The 7,224-nt window shown below is 39.3% G+C and overlaps 1 pseudogene; it reads right to left on the reverse strand.

Annotated features, from left to right (window-relative positions):
- Positions 1 to 852: 852 nt before the first annotated feature.
- LOC140518194 (large ribosomal subunit protein eL19-like) lies at positions 853 to 1,477 on the reverse strand (annotated as a pseudogene).
- Between the last annotated feature and the right edge of the window lie 5,747 nt (positions 1,478 to 7,224).

Here is a 7,224-nt window from a genome sequence, read left to right on the forward strand (position 1 = left end):
AATCTAGTCATTTTAAGTATAAAGAAACAGGTCCAGAAATGTGAAGTGACTTTTCCAAGTGCAACATAAGGGTTTGGCACATGATTAGGCCACCTAAAGTGATTCCCCAATTATCATGATCATTTTAGGTGATTTGGGCATATGCCAAACTCCTATTATGATAAACTCACATAACAAGTTAGTGACAGAGCTGGGGCTAAATTTCATGTTTTCTGACTCCTAATTCAATGTTTAACTTTTTAAATTCATTTTCTATAGTTATTCTCTGTCCTCAAGTTCTACCACAATTTGGGAGGAAAACGACGTCAGGGGAGGAGGCAAGGCTTTCCACTTGGCAATTTGGCTGTAATTCTCCAGTGGCCAACTTCATATGTCTAGCGACAATGCTTCCCTCTTAGATCATCTGATTGATGGAATCACTATATATTGATGCATGATTATTTATTAAAACTCATAACTTGAATATGAGTCACCTGAGGCTTTGTAATTATGATGGTGAATGCATTTCCACTCTGTACAACTCTCTGAACTCATCTTCTTTTTTTCACTCCCCTTTTTCTTTACATAAATTAGTATTAATGTTTATGAATGCTGAAGCAAATTTATAGGCACATTGGGAAAATGTAACATTATCAGTTTTGATTTATCTATTTAAAGACTTCCCTTCTTCCACTCTTACCCTTCCTCTGTCTAATTATTATTGCTCATTATTACTACCAACAATATAACACTAAATCCTCCATTAGCCAAAATCCAATTAAGGGAAAACCATTATGGGGATGGAGGTGGTTTAGGGTTGTTGTTTTGGGGTTTTTTTGTTTTTTGTTTTACTTTTTCATTATTTGGTAGGTTTTACTGAAGGAGCTTTGTGCTACATGCACATCTTCCTACATGCAGAAAAGTGGGGGTAGAATCATTACTTAACTCTTCCTTTTCATTGAATAGAACCTTGATAGTTTTCCATTGGACCCAGTCAGCCAAAAACTTCTTGCTGCCCTTGTCTGCCTTCATTTTATGAATGTGTTTCATGAGGATTCTCTTATTCCTGAATACATTTCCCTTTATCTTCAAGTACTAGCTGTGGTATGTGTGGTTGTCAGACTTTAAGGATTCCCATTTCTGTAGAGTAGTTCATGTAGAATCCCTACTCTCCTTATTTAGGTCACCTTCTCAGGCACATGACTACTGGTTGTGACCTTTATCATACCAGTGCCCATTGTCCTGCCCTTCCAGTGAGGCAGAGTGTGTTTCCAGCATCAAACACAAGAGTGGACACTAACAGGCCAGACAATGATCAATCCATCTTTCATCAGTTTCTAGAGCTTTTGATGGCTTTGGTGATTTCGTTGGTCTCTTTGGGTTCAAGCTACATCTCCTTCTTTCCACATCAAAGAACAGTGGAGGCAAAAATCTTGCAAAGTCTGAGCATACCCACAGCTAAAACTACAGCATGGAAAAGGAAAGTTAGGAGAACCATTGGAAGGTAAAATTAGTTCATTTTTGTTTGTCCCATACTCCTGCTATTAGGGGAAAAAACATGCATCATAAAAAAATAAGTAAACACACTTATATTCATGACTGAATAAAAAAGGAAAATAGAAATTCAGTCTAATCCTATTCACTATCTCCATCTCTACCCTGAGATGCAGTATAAAATGGCAAAAAGAGGATTAGACTTAAGCCCTGGCTCTGGAATCTGAAGACTTGGGTTCAAATCTTGCCTCTGTTTCTTACTAACATGACCTTGGGCAAGTCACTTAACTTTTGGGCCTCAGTTTCCTTATCTGTAAAAAGAAGGGATGGGATTAGATGTTCTCTGAGCTTCAGAGGCAAAGCATTTATCTCTTTAAAAAGTTCTGATTTTTAATGGCAAAATCAATGAATTCATTAACAATGAGTTTTAGCAATGGGTAGGATGTGGGTGGGCATTATCCATGAGGACTTACAGCATAGAACTTCAGCCTGAAGAATGGCAATAGTTAAAAGACCATGAGAACCTCTAACTGAGATTCATGTATCCAGTTCTAGCTATCCAATCTTCTATTAAAGGTTTTCAAAGGATGAGCAGCAACATTGGTGTCCCACAGTTTTCCTTAGGCAGATCATGAAATTCTTCCCCAAACCTTGAGGCTTCTATATTGGCCAGGCACACTTCCCCCTATGTCCAGTTGCAGTTTATGGCCTTCTCATCCTAGTTTGTCATTGAGAAGGTCACAATAGCAGCTCTATTCTTGGAGGTATAAAGACTCCTCCTCTGCTATGAGTTCAAGAGAAGCAAATGGGAGCACTTTCCCAGGGCAAAGAAAGGCAGAGGTACCTAAAGACTCAGGGTCTAGTTCTAGAAATGAGACAGTATAGGAACTCTTGTTTATTGCTCACCTAACATTCAATGCTTTGTGATTCCACTTGGCAAAGAATATCATGTTGTGCGGGGGGAAAAGCTTGAGAATTAAACTATTATCTCAATCTCAGTTCACCCCTTAACTGGATCTGGGTGTAATTGTTTTGTCTTTGTTTCCACATCTGCAAATGCGAGCACTGAACAAGATGATCTATAAATCTCCCATCTCCAATATCATATGATTCTATGAAATCCTGCCAAGAATGACAAACCTAAGACTTTGGCAAGATCATCCATCAACAAAGACCAAATTCTGTTCTGTAAACCAATGATATCCAAAGCAGGGGATGGTAATATGATCCTAAGTGATCAATCAGTTGGAGGATGGGGGAAGAAATGTCCCAAGTTACCTTCTCCATAAAACCAACCATAGGTATATCTCCAAAATAACTACACCATGTCTTTCACCCAATACTACTTAGCATGTCTCCATTTCCCTCCCTGGCCCCCATCACCACAGGCCTTCCAATGACTGAGCCAACAGCTGCATAAGCAAACTTCCCCACCCTCCCACTTCCAGCCTCAGATTATCTCATTGTTGTGATAGGCAACTGGACTCTGCACTGCGCAAATGGCCAGTGTGTAAGAGTTCTTTCCCTTTTCATTTTCTGTGAGATAAAACAAGCTGCACAGGAGGAGAAAGAATAGATATCTGCTTTGTCAATATTATTACATAATCTACCCCCACCACCTATCTTTCTTGTAAAGTTCCCTATTTCTTTCAGAGCTACTACCAAGCTTCAAGGCTCCCAGTTCAAAACCTCAATGTTATTCTCTAATCCTCACTCTTCCTCACCTCAAATATCCATTGATTTGCCAAATCTCATCCTTTCTACCTCCACAATTCTCACATTTGTCCCCTTCTCTCCATTCATGAATCTATCATCCAAGTTCAGACCCTCATCAAAGCTTCTCATTTGATCTCCTTTCCTCAATTCTTTCTCCTCTCCAATCCATCCTCCGCATGATGGCCAAAATGATTTTTCTAATGCACAGATCTGAATATGTTACTCCCCTACTAACCTCAATGGCTCCCTGCTCTCTGCTCTAGTGGCAGAATGTAAGAGTCATTTTTTTATCTTCACTTCATTTTTAAATTTCTATTTTTTATAAGTTTTCAATGTACATAATTACTATTATAGTAGAGCATGTATATAGTTTATACATAAGTAACTATTTTCTTGGGGCAGCTAGATGGTGTGATAGATAGAGGGTTAGGCCTTGAGTCAGGAATACCTGAGTTCAAATCTAGCCTCAGACACTAACTAGCTGTGTAATCCTAGACAAGTCACTTAACCCTATTTGCTTTAGTTTCCTCATCTGTAAAATGAGCTGGAGAAGCAAATGGCAAATCACTCAAGTATCTTTGCTAAGAAAATCCCAAATAGAGTCACAAAGACAAGACTTAACAATAGCAACAACTTTTTTTTTTCCTTTTTGGAGGTCTATGTTTAAATGCTTTTTTGTTGATAGGGCTACATCATCAAAAAAAGTTTTGAGGGCAGCACTCTAAACCTTGTCTACTAACACAAGAATATGAACTCAGTCATTTTAGAAAGATTTCCAGCAATATGGGTTGAGGAAAATAGACTTTTCCAGTTAACCTAACTTAATCAGCAAAACAGGACTCTTCTCTCAAGATTCCATTTGACTAGAATTTCAGTATCTCAAGAAATCAGCTAGGTCTCTATGCTTAAATAGAAGTGGAGAGGGAAAGAATACTGTGAATCTCTGCAGTTCTATTTAGAGGCTGCTGTGGTGTGCTAGAATGTCAGACCTCAGCCAAGCTGAGGGAATGAGGATTAACATGTGAGACCAAACAAAACCGAGGAAAACCTGGGACTTAGAACTCGCAGGAGATCCTCTTTAAGTAAGTCTTCAAGTGGAGTCCAGATGACCACCTCTCAGGGATTTATAGAGAGAATTCTTATCCAAGTACAAACTAGACGTCCTCTACCTTCTATTCCTTCTCTCTTTATCCCTCATTGCTATAGACTTCTCAGTTTCTAGCCCCAGCCTGATTCCTCACCTTGATTTCCAAATTATTAATATTGCTTGACCTTTAGGCTCTTATTTTTCTATTCCTGGCTCTCACATGTCCTCCCTGACCTGGATTTCTTAATTGGTAACACTCTTTAGAGCCCAGTGTCATATGCACAGTAGCCATCTGCAGGAATCTCTTCTCTAAGAACTCAGCTGGTCCAATTGGAATAGGTAGGTCTAGGCTGGATCCTCATAACTTGCTCCTCTGACCAGTGATGCATGCTAGGTAGGGGCTCTAAAGCAGCATGAGCCACAACTCTGGACCAACACAAACACATGTGATGCTTCCCCTCTCCTCTACCACCCTTCACTCATCACCACGATGGCTCCAGGGGAGAAGGACCCAGGACCTAGCAATGCAGGTCTTGCATGTACACTGATACTCTCTGCCACAGTCAGCCTCTGACTACCTATGCTATAGTACTCAATCTCATGACATAATCTGCTTACCACCACATGTAGGCCAGAATGATCCAATATAAGACAGTGGGAAAAACACTGAATGTGAACATAGGAGCTGAAAGGTCAAATCACAGCTCTGCCATTTACCAGTTGTGTGACTTTGATCAACTTATATAACCTCCTCTGGACCTAAGTTTCTATAAAATGAGGTATTTGAATAAAACGTGTACTGAGATTGTTTTCAGCTTTAACAATGTATGATTCCCTGTACCAATAAGGTGCCTCAAGTCCCTCTCTGACTCTTAAATACTCCAGCAGAAGGGGAGGCCCAATAATCCCCTACTCAGTACAATTAATGACTTTCCAGACTACCCCCAATCAGCTAGTAGACTATAAGCTCCTTAAGGAGGTCAGGGATTGCTTTGACCTTTGTCATTGTGGTCTTTGTAGCCTTCCTAGTGCTAGCACAGTGCCTGGCACATATAAATACTTATTGATTGAATGAGCAATCCTCTTGCATTTTCTGAGCCACAACACACCAGAAGCATTTGGGAACTGTTTAAGGAGCTACCTGTACCTCTGTCTACCTCCATCCTCCCTATTATACTATGTATCTGACCCTGGTCTGTGACCCTGACTATAACCTTTTAGGGAAAGGTCACAAGTCCTGATAATAGATAGATCCCTGACATAGGGGTATAGAAACTGAAAAGAGTTTCATTTCCAACTACCACAATATATTAACACATATTCGTAATTCATGTGGATCAATATTTAAATTCCTTGCCCAAACAACTCCCCCCCAAAAAAACAGGCCTGTTGGCATGATAGGACCTACAAGTCAAGAGGAGCCTTAAAGAAATAAAACATCAGGAACAGGAGAATGTAAACTCTGCTTCCCATACCTAGCACTTCATAGATGCTCAATAAATTTTTGTTGAATGAATGCTTCTCTGATTGAATTTGAATTTGAAAAGAGATGGCTGAGTTTCCTGGGTACTGACAGGTGTTCATATCCTTCAAGGAAAAAGGGGAGCAAGCGAAGTTAGTGAACATGATCAGGATGTGGTAGGACTCATAGTGTGAAGTGACAAAAACAGAGAATGTGACCAAAGTCAAAATTTCCACTTCCTCTTTCCTTTTTGTAGCCCATCTTCCCAGCAAGAAGAGGCATCTTAGAATAGGGGATAGAAGAGATGGCCTTGAATCAGAAAGATTCAGGTTTAAGTCCTACCTCTCACACATACTAGCTGTTGTGACCATGGCAAAGCCTCAGTAGTTCAGGAAATTTTCTCTAAAAGTATGAGTTGAAGAAAAGTTGCCAACCTGAATCCTTAGAGGGAGTTCCCATGGTGGGAATTCTCTACAATGAAGAAATAAAAAACCTAGACTAAAACACAGACTTCCCAGTTATGTAAGGTGTTACATACTGTACAGATTATCGAGTGCATCCACCATGGCAAACTGATTTCAAAAGAAGAAAAATATTGCCTTCTGTTGTATGAAAAGTTTCTTAACCTAAATTCTGATCCCTGGTTTTCAAAACAGGCTTTACTCTTTCATTGTTAGAATTCAAAACTCTTCAATGCTTTTCTTTATTTGGCTGTGAGACTAGTGCTTTTTATCCACATGAACAAAAATAGGGGTTGGGCCCAATTCATTTGAAGTTTTCACTATTTGAATGAACTAGGGCATAGTTTATTAATATCAACTTCATCCTCCTCTTCTTCCTCCTCTTCTTCCTTCTCCTCCTCCTCCTCCTCCTCCTCCTTCTTCTTCTTCTTCCTCTTCTTTCTCTTCTTCTTCCTTTTCTTTTTCTACATCTTTTTCTTCCTTTTTTTCTACATCTTTTTCTTCCTTTTTCTTCTTCTTCTTCTTCTTCTTCTTCTTCTTCTTCTTCTTCTTCTTCCTAGGCTAGGAATGCAGAGGACATTCACACTCTCAAATGCCCAATCCCAACATTGGGAAGAAGTTTTAATTTATTCTATTTTTCCTACCTATACTGGCTCACTACTCCTTACATAGCCTCTTGGCCCTTTCCTTCTGAGGTTTCACAATATTGGTGCCATTATTAGGTGAACATCTGCCCTGTTTTAGTCCTATTGTAACTCAGAACTCTCAGACTCAAGTGATCCAACAGTCTCAGCACTCTATAGTGGGAGGAATTGCACGCCAATTCTGCCACACCTTGATCTACTTTTCCAGATTCTGTAGAAGGTTCCCTATGTCTAATACTAGCATGAGATTAGAATGTTTAGATTACTCATAAACTCTTAAACCTACTTTTACCATATCAATTTTCATACAATACATATATATGTAATATGTATATTTATATTAAAATGTATCCATAATTTCATTAATGTAGGTATTCCTTC

Source organism: Notamacropus eugenii, chromosome 1 (genome assembly GCF_028372415.1).
Source record: "Notamacropus eugenii isolate mMacEug1 chromosome 1, mMacEug1.pri_v2, whole genome shotgun sequence".
NCBI lineage: Eukaryota > Metazoa > Chordata > Mammalia > Diprotodontia > Macropodidae > Notamacropus > Notamacropus eugenii.